Source organism: Nelusetta ayraudi, unplaced genomic scaffold (assembly GCF_046127955.1).
Source record: "Nelusetta ayraudi isolate G7.1 ecotype Tasmania unplaced genomic scaffold, CSIRO-AGI_Nayr_v1 ptg000056l, whole genome shotgun sequence".
Taxonomy (NCBI): domain Eukaryota; kingdom Metazoa; phylum Chordata; class Actinopteri; order Tetraodontiformes; family Monacanthidae; genus Nelusetta; species Nelusetta ayraudi.
Genome location: NW_027466106.1, coordinates 2,059,668 through 2,083,368, shown reverse-complemented (window position 1 = coordinate 2,083,368; position 23,701 = coordinate 2,059,668).

The following is a 23,701-nucleotide window of genomic DNA, read 5'->3' as shown; positions in this document are numbered from 1 at the left end:
CGAAGCCTCAAGGACAAATATAGATCATGTTTATCTAGAACAGATGATTCATTTGTGACATGGTAAAGAGATCTCCGCCGAGCGGGATGGAAATATCTCGCTGATTGCTCGTCCTGCGGCCGTTCAAAAGCGGCGGGCGAATAAAACGCACCGAAAGCGGGCTGGATTTTTTTTTTTTTTTTCTTTCTTTCTTCTTTAACTTGATGTTTAAACCTGCTCTGTCCTATATTTGGTAAATGGCCCATCGATTAACAATTAAAGGAGCGAGCTGAGAAGAGAGATCATTAGGGGGGGAGTTGAGCTACGCAAATAGAAAAGGGACGAAAACAAAATGCGCGGCACAATCATTCTTACAGTCCAGTTGTGTTTTTTTCCAATTTTTTTTCCACACCTCGCCCCCCCCGTCCCCCTGCCCCCCCCTTTCCCGACCCCTGGGAAGCAGCACTCCGAGGTCTTTCATTTGAGCCTGTATTATGCCCCCATATCTCTGCTCATTTTTCATCCGCGTTGCATTAAGTATTGATATTGATTTCTTGTAAATGGTGGCGAAATGGATGGCGCGCACTTTTTTGTGTTATTGTTCTGCAGCACTTGTAGGGTAATTTATTATGGCCGAGGGTCTGCCGAGGCCTCCCAGCTCCCAGTGTCCCCTTCGCCTGACGGAGAGTGCCAGCCTGACTCACAACACGCACACGCACAGACACACACACACGCACTGGAAGGCCACTCACGAGGGGAACGAAGCGTGGAGAAAGTGCGTACATGCACCGTCGCCGGCCGCCAGCGCACGCACACCGTGTCCCAGTCACACTCTTCCCACGAACCACCGTGAACCTGCACACACGCACGCAGAAACACATGCGCGCGCACACAGCACGAAGCAACACACGGCGATAAAAAGCAGCAGCTCCAACTTTCCAGGCATCTCTCAGTCTTGACACGAGAGTTGGCGACTATTTTATTTCTCCTTTCCCCCCCAGTTTTTCTGAATATTATTCTCTTTAGCGCCGCCGCGGCAGCAGCAGCGGCACTTGTGCTGAAATCCATTCCCAGTTTTTTTGCGTGACAAAGCGTGGCCTTCTTGACAAACTGGAGTGGTTTACTTGCATTGTCATCCCGGCCAATTTCTTTCCCCCGCTGCCGCGGCCCCAGCAGTCTATTTGCATTTCAATGGCCTCTCTGTCTGCCTCTATATTGCCTGATATTATGTCTGCCTTGTATGATTTTGAATTCAATGTCTGCATCTGCTGCTCCCGAGCAGTCCTCGTAAAAAAGGAAAAAGAAAAAAAAAAGAAAAAAGGTGGAACATAAAATAGGGCTCGCGAGCAAAAGACGTTGATGGTGTGCATGTGCGTGTGATGATGTAAACCAAAACAAGCACAATATGGGTGCTTGAGAGCAGATACGCTTTAATAAATGAATATAACGCGAATGCTACTTTCACATAAAATTGCAAGAAACTGCGATCACATGACCCGCGTATGTCACAGAACGCGGTTTTCTCCACTGCGAGGACTTGAAGTCGTCAAAGACGGCAGAATATGGGCTGTCGGTAGGCAGTAGCTGCTGCACTTATAGGCCCGCATTGAAACGTTGTGCAACATTAATCACTGGTTATAACTGCGAATATCAAGGCGATACTCGACTAATCGACGCTCTTGTGGGGAAAAAAAAAAGAAGTGGATCGAAGTCCTTGCATTAGTCCGGTTGCCATCAGAACGCGTAGTGATCATCTTTTGGAAGCTCAAAACGCACAAAAGTTTGATATTGTGCAACACAACGACCTCGCATGGCAACCAAAAACTTTGAGCTACTGACAAAGTGCAACTTTTGGCCGTCCGCACTCCAATCAGCTGGCTTCGGTTCTAGTCGCAAAACACATAAAGGCACCCCTCCCCCCCCCGCTACCCCCTCCCCTCCCCTTAGCTTTAACCTCTTGCCAAATGCGGCTCCGGTTCGGAAACAATTAATGCCAGCCAGTGTTGGGGTGCGCCGGCAGCCTAACAGCTGTGTTTGGGCCACTTGTTGTGCCTCCAGCGCGGATAATTACGGCAATCCAAAAGCAGAGCAGCCGCTCGGGGAGTTTAATAATGTACAAGTAGACGCTATCTCTTTATAGATCATGTTACCGCAGCACTCACTGACGTGTAATTTAGATCAATCAAAAAATATGGCGGGGCTATGAAACCAGTGCCTTTGATAATAGTTGGCAGGTAGTAGTCGCCCCCCTGTTGTCGAAGCATCTGATATAAAAGGCTTCATTCCAGCCTCCATCAAGGGGCCTGGTGCGCTCGCATGTGTAACCCAGGCAACAGATACATAAAGCATTATGGGGCTTGATTTAATTTGTCTAAATGGGAGCTGGAGTATCTTGGTTCTCAGTTCGAACGTGCCTGTTAACCACCACTACAATGTAATGGGGCTACTCAACTTGGAGCCGCCGATTCTGCGGGTCCCTACCAAGTTTCCCCCCCCGCCCCGCCGCCCCCGACCGTCGCAGGTCAGCAGTCGACTTCTTCGTGCGTTCAAACGAAGTTTAACGATAAAAAATAATCGTAACTAAATCCGATGCTAACAAAAAACAGTGTTCATTTTGACAGCAAGGTTTGATTTAGTTTTAGTCATAGTCGTTTGACTAAAATGTTATTTAGTTTTAGTCATAATTTAATCATCTAAATTGTTTTAGATTTAGTCAATTCTTGATATCTTTGCGCCACAGTTTTTATCCTTATATGTCATCCTGTCGCCTCTTCCTCTCTGGTGTTGACATTTGGTCTCAAACTAGTCTGTCCCAGATAATCTGTGTGTACGAACAACGTAACTTCCTGACCACTTCGCTCTGATTGGTTGTCTTCCCAACTCTTGATTGATTGATTCGTTTTCATATCGTTTTAGTCAGAAAAAAAAAGGTTGTTGACGCTAACTTTGACATAAATTTTTCGTCAACAAAATTAACAGTGCGAAAAGTAAATACAAATGCAGCCATACATCCAGAGAGCGGCGCAGCACGGATGATTCCACCAGGTCTCCTTTGTCTCCTTCAAGTTCCCACCACCTGCTTCTGGAAGCATTTTGGGGTCAGGAACTTAACTGCAGGCCAAAGGCTTCATAAAAGCATTATGTGGTTCTCTGTGTGTATAAAAGCTATGTAAGTCATCGCGGGTCAGGCTTTGTTGTCAAGTACGGAGCCCTTTGCTCAATTTTGCCCATTGTATACTTTCAAACCTACGGGCTCTGCGTTTCAGCTCAGTGCGAGGGGCCATTAGAAGCGAGACAATTTAGCCGCTTGTAGCCGAGTATCGTTTTCTGCCTTTTTTGCATGGGACTCTCCTTGCCTCTGGCTTCTTTTAAACTATTGGCTCACTTCAAGTAGCCTCCTCTCCTTGTCCTACATCTAACTCTCCCCTCACCCCACCTCCTTGTCTTCCCCCAATCTCCCCCTCCCTCCCTCTCCCCCTCCCTTGCTCTCTCCTTCCTCCCTCGCTCTCAACCCACGGGTCTTTGTTTTAAATGGCAATTCATCCCATTCGTCCGCTCAGCCACATTAAACATCAATTTCCTCGCCGAGCACACATTACGACCCAATAGAAGAAATAAAATCCCAGCCATTTATTGTGCAACTCCCTCCTCCTCTCTTTTTCACTCCCCCACTCTTCTTCTCCCCCCCTTCCTGGCACCGCTATCCACTACTGGCGAGCCTCATCACGGCGGCAGCAGCACGCATCTGACAACAAGAGCGTGGTGACACAACAAAGCCGGGGCCATTCGACTTCCTCTTAAGTCGTTTCACTACTTGCTGCAAAACAGTAACGATTTCAAGGGCCTTTGAATTTCACCGAGAGCCACCGGCTTTATAAAACATGCATGAGGTGTTCAGTAAACAATGCCCAATGGTCTTATTCCTTTTAAATAAAACTATTTCCATGAGATGTAAGAGAGACTTTAATATTGCCTTAAATATTAAAAGAGAGAACTGAGTCTCATCAATTTTTCATTTATTGGGCCGGCGTGGAAAGGAGTCATCAATCTCGAAAGAAATTACTGACATTTTCATTTCAAATAAAAAAGGGTACACTTTATCCAGCGGTAATAGGGATTGCCACTCTAACACAGGGTGCATTAAATGGCTTCTGGAGTGCTGGAAATGAGAAGGAGTGTTCCACCCAGTGTTTTCTTTTTGTCTCAGAACTGATTTGGGTTTTTTAACCCGGACGAGTGAAATATGCGCGTCGTTGCTAAATAACACATACCATCCATGTTCGGTTTTTAAAGCGGATGTAAGTTCATTTAAAAATCCGCTTCCTATCTGGCTCTGGCTAGCTGGAATGGCGGCGGCGGCTACCTGCTCGTTTTTTTTAATGCTCGCTCCCGTTGACACCGGGCTGACATGAAAATGCTGTTTTGATTTTTCCTCGCTCGTATGATGAATTGTTACAAATGTCTCCATCATGGCGGCGCCGCCGCTCGGCCCCGGTTTGCCTCCGGGGGCCCGAAGGTTTGTAATTACTGCACAATAAACAAATGGTTTGGGATAATGGCAGGGGTAAAGGTCCGAGGCCTACGGGCGACTGGGACGGGATTACGGGAGCGGCGAGCTGAGCCCACTTTTCACTCCCCAAAAACCCCTCAACCCTGCCACCCCCCCCCCCACACCCACCCCTCTGTGGAATCACCCCCCGCCCTGAATTATTAATCCTCACGCCGTGTTGATATATCATCAGTGGCGCACATGCCATGGGGACAAGAGGTGGTAGGGGGTGTTTTTGGGGGGGAGTTACGGTAGGCCAGGATTTATCAGGAGAGCTCGACGTGCGGCGCTAATTCCACTTCCTGCCCCCGAGAGCGATCGGCCCGACGGAGGAAGACTTTCCCCCCGCAACGTAATGGATGAGTATTTGTTTACGCTTGTTTGGGGGTGCACACGCCAGAGTGTCACTCTCTCCCCTCACGGCCCCACCCCGCCACCGTCCGCCGTCCCTCGCGGTGCCGCCTTCATTAGCATAGTTAGATTGAGACGCCGCGAGGTTGCGCCTCGGCGACAGAGGCCGCTGATGGATGGAGCTCTCCCCACCATCGCCGTGGCACATTTGTAAATGTTTGATTAGTTTTGAATGGATTACCGTTAGATTATCGGGTTTTCGGGCCCCCCCGCCCCCAGAAACGTAGACGTGGCCCCTGCGTCCCCGAGACGGCCCCCTTCTGGGCGTCCAGGGTGTGACAGTGCCGCGGCGGCGGCGTATTGACAAAGAATTTTTTTGGAGCCGAGTTTCCTTGCGAAAGGAAAAATACAGTGGGAAAAGTAATTTAACGTTGTTCGGTAGCAATGCATGTTAGCAATGATTATGAAAATGTAAGAATTCTGGTGGACCATCTGCTGGTACCACGAAGAGGACAAAATCATTCCTCCTTATTCAATTCCATTACTTTTTGATTTCTTGAGTAGATGCGGTCAAGTGTCTTTTTTGCAATAAAAGAGGTAAAAAAAAAAAAATTCTCCCTCTAACACACAAAGATCTAAATTCCACATTTTATACGTTGGCTAAAGTTAACGCAGTAGAGGCAAAGCCGGACATAAAAAAAAAAATACCTCAAATTCAAACTTTTATTGACGGGTATTCCACGTTGTCAAAAAGCACTCTGACTCTAATGTTCCCGCGACGGTACAACATTCCAGGGATATTTAATGCTTTGCTGGGAATCTCATAGTCAGACGGACATAAAATTCGCCGGGACTCCTGTAAGACGGCCTTAAATTGCTTGTGTGGCAATCAGACGGGTGATTATATGGGTAATGAAACATGGGCCTCTTCCACCCACTGCCTGTCTCTTTCCATCACTTCCTCTAACTTTTCTTCCTCCCTGGTTAAGGGCCCCCCTCAACCCCCACTGCACCCCACCACCCCGTGATGGATGGGGCGTAACTATTAGAGGGAGCAGTAACCCATCACTTCCCAGGGCCTATTATGCACAGATGAATGCTGGGTAAAAAAAAAAAAAGAACGAGAGAGAGAGAGAAAAAGGCATAGGGAGGCGGGGAACGGTGACGGTGTAACGGCGGCTGCCTGCCGGGGTTAACACGAGCCCCTGATGCCCCCCCCCACCCCCGTACCACCACCACAGCTTCAATCTGTTTGCAGGAAGAGGGGGAGCAAGTAGTAAAAAAAAAAAAGAAATCCTGTCTCGCATCTTGACAGCCCCGCCGCCGCGGCACTCGCTCTCCCCTCTCAATCTGTTTAGCTTCCTGTTGTGACCTTTCATACAGTCAAATATATTAGCGAGCGGTGCACTCTCATTAAAACAGTGCATTAACCAAAAGACTCTTTGGAGTCTAAATGACAGCCGAAGGAACTGAAAGCTAATAGCCGCGGGCAGTTGGGGAAACTTAACTCATGAATCAGCGCGCTAATGCCACAGCAGCAGCAGCAGCAGCAGCAAGCCTGGAGCGCTGTGAGCGTATGCTCGCCTCCCTCCCTCCTCCTCCCTTCTTTCTCCACCTCCCTCGCTCCCTTCTTTTTCTTCATTTTCCTCCATACTCCCCTTCGTCCTTTCCTCCCTCTCTAACCGCCGCTGATCCCTCACGCACGCCGCCGCTATGCGCTCACATTCCACTTCTCTCTGACAAATTCTTCCCTTCTTCTCACTCTTTTTTTCCTCCTCCCATCCACCCTGCCTTCTTCTACTTGTCCCGCCGTCTTATTTGGCTCATTTCACTCTTTGTTCGGCGTTTATCCGGCCGCTCTGCCAGCACTCCCCTGTCCTCTCTCTTTTTGTTTTTAAAGGTGTGGCGAAAAAGAAAGAGCGGGGGGAAAAAAAACGTGCCCAGAAGAGGAGGTGAGAGAGGAGAGATGAAGACGGAGGGTTAAAGAGAAGTAGAGGGAGGAGCCGGCGTAACGACGAGTAAAGGAGGAGAGACTAAAAGCTCATTACTTTCCCTCTGATGGGAGAAAATGAGTGAGGGGGCAATAATAAAGCTTGAATTTTTCAATACTGTTAAAAATGGGGCCCTGACAGCCAACCGCCAGCACGGCGGACGGCCGGCGACAACGCATGGCGAGCCACCAAATTAGCAATACCATACATCATAAAATCTAATTAAATCACGGGGCAGAATCAAATTAGTTTTCTGTGACTCAAACTGCCCGCCAAAAGGCCTCCGTTAAATGAACTGTGGACGAGGGGGCGGCGGGAGCGGGATTAAATAATTCACAGTGAGGGATTTTGCATTTATACAAAAATTGTGCACTTAATTGTCCGTGCTATATTACAGATTTGGCCTTATGTTAACAATGAGCCTAAAGCGCACACTTACTGGGCCTACATGGTCGACGAGGCGGCAAACCGGAGGGGCGTTTAAGTGAGCGTTGGCTCGGTGCCACCGGGGTGGCGAACCCCTGACAAGACAACCCCCCCCCTCATGGTGGGGACTCCGGTCGGGATCAAACCGGGGGGGGGGGATTTATTTGCGCATATGAGTCGTTCTTACTATCAAAGGTTACGTTGGAACCTTCAAACTCCGAGAGGATCTGAATGGGAGCGTCGGCCCTGGAGCCTCCCCTCGCTTGGCACCGACGAGAGCACGGCTTTATTACGGCCGCTGTCAATACCGTAATAGCGAGAGGACGCGGCGGCGGCGGCGGCGGCGGCGGCGGCGGCGGCGGAGGGGGCAGACTTGCACATTACACTTCTAACGAGAATACAGCAGATGCACCGTGAGTGAATATTGAGTTTTAAAACTTGTCGCCGTGTGATTTGTGGCCCCTGTCAGCGCAAATATTTTTCAATGTCGCGGTGCCGCGAGCCGGGGCCTGTCACTTTGGCGGTCAGCTGGGACGGGTGGGGAGGAGGGTGGTGGTGGTGGTGGTGGGGGTGAGGCAAAACACAATGATCTGGCCCCTTAATAGAGAACCGCTGGGACCGGCGCAGAGGTGATGAAGCACTGTTTAGCTTGCGCCTGCCATATTTCTGCTTGGGGACGCTATTATAAAACATAGTGTTATTTTGTCAGATTTCAATCATGAGCCAGGTTATTTGTCACCTGCCGTCACAGCGTTGGGGCCGAACCTGGCTGACGGTGAAATATGAGCCGCCCCCCCCCCTTATCCCCAGCCCAAGTCCCCCCCCGACCTCCCCCACACCCACCTCTGCTTTGAAGAGGACCCGACTTTCCTGGCCGTGTCCAGAGGTAGAACTAAAAGCTGCGCAGATCTGTTGTTGTTCCACTTTGTCCTCGTCTTGTTAAATCTGAGAAAATGCCGCGAGAACAACGGCCCGCCGCAACTTCTACGCGCACTTTTTTGACTGACTTTGGCCTCCTTTGTCTTTCTTTTTCCACTTCTTCAAATGGTGACGGGGAGCCGTCTTCTGGAGGCCTCAGCGTGTCTTCTGAGTCAAGCGTTGACGTTTCCAAAGAAATCGTGTCGCGACGTTGTCCTCGTCTTGTCTGCGACTTCCTGTTTTATTTTGAAATTCCACTTGCCTAATGTTTCGAAATGACCCTGATGGTTTTTCCTCTTCTTCCCCTCCTACCTTGTGTTCTACATACTACGTAGTACGGAGAACACGTACGACTCTACGTAGTGATTTGTAAGTTGACCTTTGTTATTAGTAGAAATGAAGTTGAGCTTTGTGTCCCAGTCTGGCCTCAGTCATGACTAGAATCCCTATGCAGGAAGCAGGGAGTTGCGGTTTAAGTCCTTCCAATAAAAAAAGTGCCTTTAATCCAATGTGACCTCCTTCTTTCTCTCTATAGGACCAGGCACTGAGATGAAATGATGTTCACATGCTCCCAACACCCCCTGATGGGTTTAAGAATTCCCAAAGGGTCAGCTGGACATGAGATCATCCAGGTGTGGATTAAAATCAAAGACTCCCTTGTTGACAAACCTGTTTTTCTGCTACTTGGGGGCATCCTTTGTCCCCTAATCCCTCTTTTGCCCTTAGTGAGTTAATCACAACCGGCGACATATCTCAGGCAATGCCTTTATTGTATTTGGCTGATTTGGCAAAGTTCAAGTGCGCAGTTCAGTGGCACACAATGCGCTTGAAGCCCCCCTGAACACTTATTCCTGACAGATCACATGCAAGATGCCATTTTCATTTCATATTCAATTTTCCCTCTCAGCGGCCACGCCTCTCCGTGTCCGACACGCAGAGCAAAAACAGCGAGCGAGCTCTTTGGAGATTCGCTTGCTGACATTGCGATCCGCTTCTCAGTTCACTGTACGCGTCAGGCACCCCTCGCTAGCTTCATCAACGGAATTATTTCCGTTTTATTTCGCTGCTGCCCTTGTGTTCGAACGTCATGGCCTCTACACAAACACAGAAAAGGTGTCATTTTGATCTCTCTGAGGGCAAAGATTCCCTCGAAAATGAAGCAACGGGCAATTGTTTGTCTGGACCCGTTGATTTGCTCGGTGGTTCGCACCGATGGCAGATAAATGAACACATTTATACATTTATATGAAAATGTAAAACTAGTTTAAGTCCTGTGTAAAGTAATGCGCCGCGATTGTTACGAGCCGAGCCGTGTGCTGGGATGTGTGCGGCACAGTGCGAATTATTGGACAAAACAAGTACGAAAACGCATAAGTGCCGCGCACACATAAGCAAACTGGCTCACAACAACCATTAGCTTTGGCTGACACGCTAGCCATTAGCACGGTGTCTCTAGTCTGGCTGCATGCGTTCCATTCCAAAAGAAGAATCATTTACATAATATGTGTTTTCCCCAAATGGTGCGAACAAGCGGCACTCAGTGTAGGTTTCCTGCTGGCAAATGTTTCAAACTGACCTTGGGAGGAGAAAAAAAATCCATCCACAAACGCAAGGCTGTTGCATCTATAATGGGCCTTTTACTTGTTTTTTTTTGGTGTTTTTTTTTTTTTTTTAGAGAGAGTATACGTGTACGTCCAGCGCTTATGCATCGCCGCGTGTCCTTGCGCGTGTCGACAGCTGACGCCAGTGCGCCAGCCGGACGGCTTTTATACGTATTAATATTAATATGTGCCTGTGCTTAGCCCATCGCATCCCTGCCCCTCGGTGTAGAGTGTCCGAGGGTGGCCATTATCATCCCGTTCCCACAGTCAGTGAACCTGGAGAACGGTAAGTTGTGTGAGTGCTCGGGTCAAACAGTCAGGCTCGTACATCTCGTGGCAGCGGGCGAAAAAAAACAAAAAAAAAACACGCTCTGATCATTTGCATGTGTTTGCGCCGCAGTGCCGCACGAGTCGCAGCTTTCCGAGGTGTGTCAGCAGTGGACGCGGAAGCACAGCCGCTTGTTTGTCGTTTGAAGGAATTTATCAATAATTAAATTATTGTTTACAACTAGAAATAAACGTATTAACTGCATAACCACTGTAAAAATAACAATTTCAAGTATTCAGTGCAAACAATTAAACAACACAATGCCAATTAATCATCCAAAGCAGATGCAAAAACATCTTGTTAGTGCTATATCGTCTATATTGGCTGATGTAGACAAGGTGTCTACCTTGTTTATTGATGTGCTTGTAGAAATCCCATGACTATCCAGAAAACAGCATACAGTATTTAGCCTGCTGTTTAAAGCCTCTTTTAGCTTGAGCTTCCTGCTTGAGATCTCATAATGGGCGGATTTCCACAATTGGCTGCTATGGTGTATATATATATCGTCAGTAGGGGAGCCTGTAATACAATGTAAAGCATGGACTTTTGCAGTTTCAGTGACATTATTTTAGATAACATGGCCAACAACAATTTTTTTTTATATCTATTATTTTTAAATGGATGAAATAAGGTCCAAATACCTGAAACAAACATATTGTATATAAATATACTGTTTAACTAACAAGACAATCCAAGTGTTTTCTGTGTGATTTTTTTTTTTTCTCATCCTGATTCTTGTCAGGTATTTTACCATGTACAGTAAATTCTGTGACAAGTGCCCTGCTTTCAGCAGTCCGGGAGGGCAGTGTTGCTGATAATGTCAACCACGTCCCATAAAACCAATCAATGGATGGCATATTAAATGTATATGTCTGGGAGATTGCCAGCGAAGCGCTGAGGGGTAAATCTCCAACGGCGCGCCAGGATTTATTGCATTTTACGGAAGGGTGGAATCCGGCGTTGCACTGCTTCCATCAGAAAGAAAAAAAAAAAAATACACTTGGACGATATATCAAAGACGCTGTGACGGTACAGCTGCTGACAGAACATGAAGCAAACCAAACTATCTCCATCTATTTCCCTCTGCCTCCCTTTTTTTTCCCCCTTTCATGCGCACAGACAGAAAACACTCCCGTCGGACCGCGCACGGAAAAAAAAACAGATGAATCCTGCTCCAACAAAGGCTGTATGGTAATTAAATGTCAGATAAGGCCATTCAGAACGGCCAAGACAGTGCCAGGCAAATATCCTGATCAGCTTAAAATCAACCAAGTGCGACAGAATAACAAAAATCCAAATTGGTTGGTCTAGATCAGCTCGATAGGGCTTTCAATATAGCACACAACAATGGCCAGAATGAATGGGAATCAAATTACGGGAGCTGTGATATGTCACGGGGCTGCATGGGGGAATTCAAGCACAATCACTTTCCAATGTGGCTTCCAATATTGCAGTCAATCCTCGCACGATTCATATCCGATCACAAATAATGTTTATCACCCTCATATCTCTCCCCCTAATGGAAAAGGCCTAGTGTTGGGGTTTAAGGAGCGCATTCATTTTTAATGAGGTCTGGGCATTGGCCAGAATGAAATGAACAGGCGGGGAGTTTTGGGCCACGGTAAAGCAACGGCTGGCAGTAAAAGGTCGATCCATTCTTTCTAATTCGACCAGGTTATGTGCGGCCATAAGTCGCTAAGTTGTTTATTACAGCCGAGCAGCATTTTCACTACAACGTTACAGGCCTGCTTGAGCGAGTGCACCGCTCAGCGGCTCGCTCGGAAACTTTTAAAGTCTCGGCGCAACGTTAAAAAAGAAAAGAAAAAAAAGAAAAAAAAAGGACGCATCCTCAATGCTGTTTAACGCCCGTTAACCTGCCGCGTGTATACAAAGCTCCTACAATAAGCTCCGAGAATGAATAATGAATTCCCTCTGCTCGTCTGGACTTTTTACCCCGCCAGCAGAAACGGTGTGTTTGCAGGCGCAGGGCCGGAGGAAGCTATATCACTTCCGCCGAGCACCTCTCCGTCGTGTTTATGAGCTCCGCGCAGCCATCAAAGTCCCATGTAAAATAAGCTCCGCCACTGGAGGAGACACATATTTTACGTCTAATTCTGGAGGACAAGATGCATTTACTGCTTCCTTCGCCGGGGCATGATTGGTGTGACAGCGTGTCAGGATGAGATCACTTGGCGGGGGCTCGGGATAAAATGTCGCTTAGGATAATGTGATTGCCCTTAAGGTACAAGGAGGTGAATTATACGCCTTGATTTATAATCTGGAAATTAAAGACACACTCATTTTCTAATTTAATTCCACCTTCAATGGAACAATGTTCACTCTGAGCCAAATTGGCGAATAATGTTACTAATTCAGATGCAGATGTAATTTCTATTCGGGGGGCTGCGGCGCGGCGTGATGAACGAGTCCCGGATGGATCGTTGCCACTCCTATCTCCCCCGTCTCGACAATTCCCCAGCAGTTGTGATAATAACCTGGGCAATAAAGGAGGAAGAGGCAGTGCTAGCCTCTTCCACTCCTTGCGCTCGAATCATCCGATACTTAATGTAATAGTGTTTCTGTCCTTTCCGGTGTCACTCCGTCTTAAGGCAGCCGACAGTCGGCGGAAACAGACTTTGTCGAATGTCGGCGAGTCACGTGTCCGCGGCCACCGAACTGGTTCAAAGACTGCAGGCTCTTTTGAATGAACAATGGGAGCTGGTTCCTGTCTGTGAGCTATTTTTTTTTTTTTCTGTAAAGTAACACAAGGCAGAATGACGTGATGAACTCTGCGCTAGCAGGCGACAGAAAAGGCATCAGAAGCCACAGCAGGATGGCGACAGCTTCAAACGCGCCTTCAAAATCGTATTTGCGGCACTAAAGGGAGAAAAAAAAACCCGCATTAAAACCAAGCCTCTTAATAAGCGGCATAATTACTGCTGCCTCCTGCAATACCAAAAGTCATTGCAATAAATCCGCTGTTAAAAACTTGATTGAATGGAGGGTAAATGTCAAGGTAATTATGAGGCGATGAGGGTTAAAAGCAACGTTAAATCCTCCCAGAGAGCTGTGACATTCAAGTAAAGGAGGAAGTGAATCCTGATGCAGGAAGTAGGGGGGTTGGGGGGCGGGGCGGGGGAAGAGAGAGGGAGAAGGCCGAGTTTGTAAATGTGTCAGCTGGTGAGAATCCTGCAGATCCTGACTTGTCACTTTATCTACAGACGTGACCCAGCTGAGAAATGTCCACAGCGGGGTGGATTTCTCCCCGAAAGGCCAACGGCTCCATCGAGGACGCAATCCATCATGTGAAATATTGTGAAGAGAGAAACAATTGGGTGTGCTCACAAATAGTTTAGCCATGTCGGTGTTAGCTCACTTGCCCAAATGTTGGGAAAACTGAAAATTTGGGGAGCCACATTTTCTCATCGATGAACGCTGGAATTTTGTTGACATCCTTTTAATTCGTCCAACATTGCAATTTGGCAAAGAATCCACAGAAAACCTTCAAAGCAGAGGAGGCCAGTCAAAAGTTTGGACACGCCTGTTTCTTCTTTATCTTTACTACTTTCTACTCTGTAGATACATACTGAAGACATCAAATATATGACCAAGACATGTGGATTAATGTGGCAAAAGAAAAGGAAAATGTTAAATACCTAAACATGTTGTGTTATATATATTTTTACATGAAAGGTGGCTATTCTAGATAATCTAAAATATAAAACTTGTTTTTTTTTTGTTTAATACATAGTCCATATGTGTTCATTCATAGTTTTGATGCCTCGAGTGACAATCTACGATGTAAATAGTCCTGAAAATGAAAGAAAAACTATTCAATCAGAAGTATGTGTCCACACTTTTTACTGGTAGTGTTTGTCTATCACATTCGAGTGAACCAATCAGGGTTTGCCACTCACACATTAGCCATTAGCTTGCATTAGCACTTCGTAAAAAACTGCCAGAGCCAGATTTGAGCGAAACGATTTTGTCCCCTTAGTGACGAAACTGTCGCTGTTAGCATCCAAGCTAATCTCTTTAGCAGCAACAATTGTAGTCTTTATTCATGGAGGAGGAGCTGATTGGTTATGGAGGGTTTTGTTTTTTTTAATTCAGGAGGTTTTTGGATCTTGGCGAAATGAAAGGGGAATACATTTTGTCGTAGCAAATCAGGTGGTTTAGTGATCCTTGGTGTGGAGGCACAGCTGAGAGGTTGATGGGGGGTGGTTGAAGGGAGGGATGCTGTGTCGTGTGCCTCCCCTTCAGGGACTAAGGATCTGCGGAGCATAATGACCCCCAGACGGCCGGAGCCTCTTCAAGCCTCGGCTCGGCCTCCTCCTCCTCCTCTTCCTCTTCCATCCTCCATCCTCCATCCTCGGCTCGCGCTCACTTCAACTCCTCAAATAATACAGTGGGGTGGTGGGGGGGGGGTGTCTTTTTTCTTTTTCTTTCTTTTTTTGTTCTCCCTCGCACCCACTAGCCCCCAACCCCACCCACCCACCACCGCCGCACAAGCCAAGGCTCCATGACAAAAAGCCAATAGAGTTAGCTGCCAAGGCTCGGAGCTCTGAGAGGGATAACTGGCGCAGAAGGTTAAAGCAACAATGTGCTCAGCCCCATTGAGTCGCTCCTTCTGTGTAGAAGGTGGATGGTGTGTGTCTGCGGGCGTGTGTGGGTGCAGCTCACAGCCAGTGTGTGTAAGGTGTCGAGGGTTGTTAAAATGTATATGCTCCAGCATATCCAAAAGGACACCTGTTCACTTGTGTACTCCCCCGGCTGGCCAAACAATGAGGGCCTCGTTTGATTTCAATCAAACCCCAGTTATGAGACCAAGAGTTTGTCCGAGGCTCAACAGTCCATTGTGCGGGAAGCAAGTCACACGGACGCGGGGGGGGGGGGGGGCGGGGGCGGGGGGGGGGGGGGCGGGGGCGGGGAGGAGGGGGTAGTAATTGCCTCGGTAGAAAACGCTAATTATCGGATTTTTTTTGACAGGCGGGCCTGAAACTTCACCGTCCGAACGCTGCTGCAGACGGCTTCCTTTCTCACCGGGAAAAAAAATCTCTCAATCCGCGGCGAGGGCGAGGGCGCCCGCCGCAGCCGAAAAAGGTGCGACGCCGGCTCCCTGCGAAGCCGTAATGGTGCCTTGTTTGAAAATGACAGGTGTACGAATGGGACCCCTCTCTTTTCCTAAGTACGCCAAAGCGTGGTCATTCACTCTGCTTTGTTTTTAGCGTAATAGGCCCATTTACAAAACGTCGGCAGCAAATTAATGTGGGACAAACGCGGCGGTAACTGAGCCAACTAATTTTTGCTCATTCAACTTGAATTATTAATAGGTGAGAAATATACCATATGCTTGCCGGGAAACGGCATACATTCATTTTAAACAGAATTGCCGCTGTTTTGTGAAAAGTATAAGTAGCTTAACTGCTCTTTTCAAAGGGGGTGACTTATATGGAGGCCTTAATGATGTATAAATCAGCCTGTGTAATTACGCTTCCAGCTGCTGCCTTCGGCTCCTGTGGAACTATAGGCCCTCGGCACCAAGAGCCCAATCCCTTTTAATCAACCAGCACTAGTTTTCTCTCCTCAGATTACATTATTATGAGTTATGGAGAGGGGAGGGGGGCAGAGTGGAGGCAGTGCGGCAGTGTGTAGCGATAAATGTGAGTGCATTTATAGGCAAATGTGAGTAAAATTGGGATTTTTTTTTTCTGGGAAGGTGTGCAAATTGCATAGGAACATATAAATGTATTTAAACAAACATTTCCTTTCTAAGGTAACCAGTGGTACTTTTCCCCCGTTCCTTTACCGCTCTTGAAATTTGAATGGCAAATCGCTTCACGGTTATCCGCCCGATGTTGTGTCACTTAAGGCCAAACCTCCGTCGCTCCTCGCGTTTCATTTCACCCGCGGCTTCAGCTCGCGGTTTTACAGCGACGGAGCGGCGCCGCGGATTCATCGTGGAAAAGAGATGGGGCGCCACCTAGTGGACAGTCCCCGCCACGCCTCCAACCCGTTTGTTCGTTGCACAAAGAATGTTTTCTGTGTGCGTTTGTGTGTGTGTGCTGCAGCTTTTTTTTTTTTTTTTTTTTTTAAATGTGATTGGATGTAGTGACACAGGTTTGCTCTGTTCAAATTTTTTTTTTTTTTTTTAAAAAGCTGCAAAACAAATAAGCAGCAGCGTGGAGTGGACGTGTTTTCAAGAAAACCTCACAGAGAACGTTGTGGGAGCTGCGGTAGATGTTGAGGAACACGTCTGGGCCTTCTATCACAGAAACACCGCAGGCTGCATGTTAAAGAATCCATTTGTTTGAATGGCATGAAAAAAAAAAAAAAGATGCAAAGTGCTTGTGGTTACAGTGACTTGGCTGTATAAATAAAGGGCGCACTGGAAAACTACAATGACTCACTGTAAACACACAACAGTGCGTTTTAATAAAGCCTTGCCTGCTGAGAAAAGTTTAGGGAAATTGCATTTAAATTTGGCCCGGCGACTCGTCAGTGCCCCTTTGTTGTTTCTCACTCTGGATCGGTTATCATTTACATGTGCTGCTCATTGGAACGCCGTAAAGATATTGTTGCATGCAAATAAGTTCTGTGCAACTGTGCCACATATTTTTCCAGTCATTGTCAGAGTGATTGAAACCGATGCTTATTAGTGCCTGAGTAAACAGTGGGAACTGCACAGCCACCCTGCTCCACTATGAAAGGGCAGCGCGTTCATTAGCAAACTCAGAAGAAAAGGCCACGCTTCCAAAAACTGAATCCTCCTCATAGCTGCACAAAACAAAGCCTGCTTAGAAGAAACGGGTGGTTTATTTATCTCTTGCTCGCATTTATAAAATAGTGAGGCCATCTCATTTGTAAACAGAATGTCGGCTCCAATGACAACAGCCAACAAATGGGTCCTAATAGGCGGCGGTCGGAGCCCGGTGCTAAGTGGACAGTGAGTGGCGCCTCGTTGGAGATCCGCTATTCAGACGGCTTTTATCAGCTGGTCAGGGCCCGGCGTTGAAAAAAAGCCCACAGTGGAGTCACATTGTCTTTGGCGGGTAACGACACACACAAGCGCCGCTCTCGTGACATCAACAGGGGCTCGTGTCTGCCATCGCCGCCGTGTGACCTTTCTGTGTTTTGTTTTTTTCCTGTGTTGTTCCAGAGCGACAGAGAGGAAAACGAGCTGCGTGATGGATGAAAGTCAATGATATTTTTTAGTTTTTGTAGAGTTTAAACCGATCTGATGGTCCGAGGTGCTGAGGCCCTACCTGGCTTACTCATAACGAGCCGAGAAAATATTTCATACATTTGCTAGAAACGTTTTTGCACTCTGACGTAACGCATCATCTGAGAGTAAAAACAATTTTTTTTTGTTTCTTTTAAATCTGGAATTCCTCTGGTTTAAATGATATTGACTGCATTTTGTCCATCAGATGTATACGTCTACACACACAAACACAAACACACACACACACAGGCCGATCGTGAAATGCTAATTCGTGATTAGCATCATTATGCCGTAATTTCACAAAGCCTTCCCACAGCGCCGCAACAAAAGCTTCATTCAGTGCCAGAGCTGCTCTGCAGCGGGGAAGAAATATGGCGCGCAGATGAATCCATTCACGTGGTGGAAGGATTCGTTTGATAATTATAGTCCTTCGCGGTTTTAATGCCACTTAACAAGGAGCTCGCGTGGTGCGGTTCCTCCTAAAAAAAAAAAATAATGATAATAAAAACAAGTGTTGGTTGGTTCTGTTTTGGGCGTTTTTTTGTTGTGCACAATGCAACATCTGCCGGGCCTTGGCGCTGCAACCTGGTGGGGGCAGTGCACTCTCTTTGTGCACAACAATATCAGTCACATTTCATTAAGCTAATTGATAGGCTGGTGGTCGGGTATGAATCCATTCTGTGTCAGAAGTGCTCAAACAAATATAAACATTCTCCCACCTGTTCATCCCGTCATACCTCCAATGCCACATTCTGAACATTTTCCCCCCCGGATTTAAAAAAAAAAAAAAAGAACGAAAGAAAATACTTTATCGACTTGGTTTGGCACAGAATTAAGTTTCATTCGTCATCTGTCAGCAGCTGCAAACCAAACAGACTGGCGCATCGTCCCCGACTGGGGCCGAGCGCCGCGTCTGACGACACTGTTTACCACGATCCCGGTCTTATCGCCTCATAGCCGTGTTGTTGTGGAGAGGTAATTAAATTGCCAAAGTTTAATTGTTCAATCATCAGCAGTTAACAAAGAGGCGTCCGTGCCCTCCCCAATACTTTTAACGCACCATATTTATAATGGCGAACAATTACAGCAAGGGCCCTTTAGCTGGCACAGCAATAGCTGCCGGCGCTAATGAAAAGCTATAATCACTCCACCCACAGCAGTTATTAGCCGCAAATTATGGGTCAGTTGAAGGGCCGGCTGTTACATGCATTAAGGAAGAGACGCGGCAGCTTGTGGGAAGCGTGGAAAATGAAAGGGTGGCATATGTATATATCGGCTTGCATGAAAAATGGTGTTTTTATTTTTAAAGGCCCTATATTGTACACATTTTAAAATCTCTTTTTTTTTCACTCATTTAGATTTATATGATGAGGTTTTTTTTTGTTCATCTCTGGATAAACATGTTTTATGTCACTGTGCTGAAACCATGAAATAAAGAGAAAAACAGAGGCTCGATCGCTCGGGATACGTAGCCCTCTGTTCAAAGCGTTCTGCAAAAAAGAGCATTGGCTTCCTGCTGCCGAAAATGATGCTACATTGCAATAAAATAAGGCGGCCTCAGAGGTCGACCTTAAGAGTCGGCCCTTTGTGACGTCACAAAGAACCGGCTTTCCACAACTGTGTATTTTAGCACGCAGTTTGAGAAAAAAAGAGAGTAACTTAAAAAAAAATAAAAAATAAAAACCCAGGGAAGGAGTTTTCTTATTTCCGCCGAGTTGACGACAGGCTTCCGACACGTCACAAAGGGAAAAATCTGTAGCATCAATTTGCATAATACGGACTCTTCAAAACTGCTTCGTGTTCAAATTAGATGGAAGAAGAAGACGTAGGAGAGGAAAGAAAGAAAAAGACCCTCCAGGATCGCTGCATTTTTGTTGGCAGGCAAAAACTATGCTTTGCAAAGTCTGAGCGCAGCATTACTATGCAGAGTGAAGTGCGACGCCCTTCTTCGCCTCGCCATTCCCTCTGCCGCCCCCCCCACCCCCATCCACCGCCATCCCCACCACCCGCTCATTCCTGCCGCTCGCTTCTCGTCCTTTCAGCTCTTTCAGTCTCCTGCGCGGTTGCTCGGCCCCCCGGCCCGGCGGAATGCTGCGTCCCCTTTGATCAAGTCTTCATTATCGGCGACGCCGCTCGCTCGCACCGTCTAAAGCTGGCTTGCCGGTAGTAGTGCTGGTGGCGGTGGTGGTGGGTGGGTGGCTGGGTGGGGGGAAGCGCGGCATCCGTGCACATGAGGAGGCCCCTGAAAAGCCGCCCGGCATCCCGCCTCCCGTTAATGAGAAGCATCCTGCCCATCCAGCCCAGCGCCCCGGCAGCCTCCAGCGGCTGGAATGCTCGGCCACCGTCGCTCGCGGCATTGCTGAGGTGCTATTAGCGATTCATCAAGTGACTGACTGACCGCCGAGCTGTATCAATTAGGGGATGGTTGATATGTCCGTTATTGTCCGAGTCTGCTCCAGATTGCGTTGCTTCTCATTCAATGGTTGCTATTTATGCGGCGCCGCCACATTTCTAGTTGTGTGGTGTGTGTGTGGTGGCGAGGCGGCGGCGGCGACGCTCTAGCAGCGGCATAACAAAGAGTTCAAACCCCGACCGAAAGGGAAAAAAATTAAAAAGGTGATTAGTAGAGTTGAGTAAATTAATGCCTTCACACCGGGGACGGTATTTAATTCAAATTAACGGACAATTAATCTGTGCTTAAATTTTCTTGTCTTTAACCCTCCATTAGCAAGCATGAAGAGCGAAAAACTGTTGCCACCTGGAGGTCAGATCAAGTACTGCCCATCCACGGTGGCGCTATTGCATCCGAGAATGGGCCGGAACAAACACGAAGCGGTTATTGACATCATTTTTCCTCTACGTCGCACAATCCCAAAATTTGTATAACAGTCGACATATTGAGGCCACGCCCAGCCAATAATATGAGTCTTTATTTACAAAGACTCTGCCGTTGTGTGGCGCTGGCTAGGCAAATATCAGGCAAATCTTCCTGGTTGCTTTTGACTAATTTGGCTCGTAAACATTTCGACGAGTACGTCCTGCTTTGCATGCATATCTGATGATTTTGCGCGGAGGTTCAAACTGTGACGACCACCCGCGCTGTTGTTGTTGGTTTGTTTTTTTTCTCAGGCGAGCGCTGAATGAAAGCACTGTAGCTGTGAATGTGTCGGTTTAAACACACGCGCAGGTTCCTATTTTTCATCGGAAACTGCAGCAAGATAGCGGGGGGGGCGCATTCGGTGCTAATGTAGTCTGCATTGCTTCTCGTTGAGCATTTGACAGCGAAACTACTGCTGCTGCCCCCCCATCACACACACACATACACACACACATACACACACACATACACACACACACACACACACACACACACACACACACACACACACACACACACACACACACACACACACACACCCTTCGACGTTGCCGTGCTTCACCTGGAGGTGAGGACACAAGGTGTAGAATCATGTGTCGCTGCCTTGATATGCAAAAAGTAACCTGGTTTGAACTTGGCTCTCTGCTGTGTGTCTGTTGTGGGTAATGCTAAGCCCTTTGATAAAGCTGTCCATTGTGCAACCACCGTAGCAGAACGTGCATACAATGCACAATGACTTTATGACTTTATTGCTCAATGATTCCAAAGGGAAGGAAGACGTGATGCCTCCACAGGTGTAATGGGTGAAAGGGATTGTGAGCGCAGAGGGGATGAATATTCAAACATAGTTACGCAATCATATTGTGAGATTAATCGATTTTAAATCGGAATCGAATCGGAATTTTTTTTAGTCAAAAAAAGGGGAAATCGTGAAAAAACGATTTTCCTCTTGCATGCTTCCGGGCTGTGCGCCGCTAGGCTACCGTAGTCCTCCTCTCCCCTTGAGAAGCTGCTACACCCACAACCCTCTGTCAGCATGTCAGCGTTTGCTAAATCAAGCGAGAAATTTGTTGCTAAAAAGGGCATAAAAAAAAGCAGGTCAGTCGTGTGGAACTGGTAGGACTTCGCTGTATGTAAAGTATGCCTGAAGGCGGTATCTACTACAACACAACTAACTTATTCCAACACGTCGCAAGGACCAATGACCGGCTGAAACAGCACCACCAGCTCCGAAGCAGGTAACGTTAGCGGCTTCATTTTCACGTGGCTTCCCATATAGCATGACAGACATGAAGCGGAAAAGGATTACGGATGCGGTGGCATTTCACATGGCAAAAGACATGGTCCCAATACATACTGTAGAAAGGCCTGGCTTCCGAGACTTGCTGTCTCTTGTAGTTTTACCAACAACAAAAAAAAAAAAAATCGAAATTGAAAATCGAGTTTTCGGAGAAAAAAAAAAATCTGGATTTTTGTTTTTGTCTAAAATCTCACAGCCCTACAGTCACACCATCAAAAGCTCTACGGAGGGCTTTGGGGCTGTCTGAGGTAGCCGGTGACAGACACACAGTCAAAAGCAGATGTCAGGTGCATCCTCATCGACGAGACGCACGGGACAGCTAGCAAAGACGCGGTGGTGACGACGACGACGACGACGACAACAAAGCCAATTATCACGTTAATCTCAGAGGTCGCAGGCATTAAACCAAGTTGCCATTACCCCAATAAATGGCTAAACACAACTCCTTCTCACCCGCCAAATTGTCCTCAAGCCATTAGCAATGCAGTGTAATGCCAGTGATTGAAGTTGCTGTCCACTTAGCAGCGACAAGGGCCGTGTGTGTGTGTGTGTGTGAGTGTGCGCAGAGAGGTCAGCAGGCTGGTGGTGGTGGTGGTGGGGCAGCAGCGCCGGGGATTGATCGAGGTCTGTGTTGTTGCCAAACGGGGGGTGAGGGTGTATTGGCGCATAGACAACGAGGCCCGGCCAGCGCTGAAAGGCCCATTCTGCGTATCCCTGTTAGCTGTCTATTATCCGCGGTCTCCAGGGGCCTGCTAAATAGAGGGCATGTGTTAGGCAGACATTTATCATGTAATTACAGCACTAGGATCCGTTTCTGATGGTGTGTGATGATTACTAATAATTACTGTGCATTTCACGCCTCCAAAGGGCCCAGATGGGGTCCCAGGGCGTCAATACAAAGGCAGGAGCCGGGGGAGGGGGAGGGGGAGGAGGCAGGGGGCGGGGAGCAGGAGTAAACAAGGGCCGAAGGAAGGCGGAGGGGGAGGGGGTGTGAAGGAGCAGGGAGACGGATGGAGAGAAGGAGGAAAGCGTCTCGCCTTAACCATTTAGAAGTGCTCATTAGTTAAATGAATTGAACCATATGTGTCCAATTCCCAATTAACCTAAGGAAAGGAAAGGGAAGGAAAGGAAAGGAAAGGAAAGGAAAGGAAAGAAGAGGAAAGGAAAGGAAATAGAAACCTGCAAACACATCTTTTTTCCTCTCAAAATGTAATTTCCTGCTTTTTAAATCTTACTATAACCATGTTTATTTTATTAGTACATGGATTTAACAGGTGGAATATAAATTAACAATGTCTCTCCAAGTTGTTTTACTTTTAAAAGGCCAAATGTGTTTGCAGCATTGAGTATTAAAAAAAATAAGTTAATTTTTTTTTCTTTTTTTTTTTAAATCATGATAGTGTTCAGGCTATTGCCATGTTGTCTTTTTTAGTTTCAGGAATAAAAAATGAATGAATGGTTAATTCTTTTATATGAACAAAAATGCTTTATGCTATTGAAAGTTGTTGTTGTTTTTCTTTGAATGAAAACGCAACAATTATTTACTTTTTGTAAACTTCAGAAATTTTAGCCCTGCAAATCTAACAAAATTAGCCTTTAAAAGAGAGAGAGAGAGAGAGAGAGAGAGAAAAAAAAAAAAGAAACTACGCAGCAACGCCGAGTCAGAAAACAGGCAAACTGCCATTTTACGCCGTGTTACTGCAACGCGGCGGCAAAACGCTCAATGCCATTTCGAGACACTCGGATGAATAAAAGAGGTCAAGTTGCCGCTGATGCTGCGCCGCAGAGAGCCTAAACCATGCGGGCGCGTGCGCGACGGTGACGTTGCCTCGTCCGGCTGAGACCTGCAGAGTGAGGAGCGTCAGCGTTTGGCTCATCCTGTGCCACCTCCAGCGTCTGTTCCAGCCCGGCCGCAGCCTCCAACGGCATCGCCACTGAGCTGATAACGTCACAATGGCAACTCTTAATGAGCGGGATGGCAACTGGTTCGACGTCGTTAGCACCGTTAGCCGCATGACAGGCGCACAATACTTCCAGAGCGACACCGGACGCGGTACGACTTGTATGCTGGGCTCATTAACGGTGCATTTCACAGCTTCCAGCCAGCGTTGATGATGAGGGGAGGGGGGGGGGGGGCGACGGCGATCGATAAATT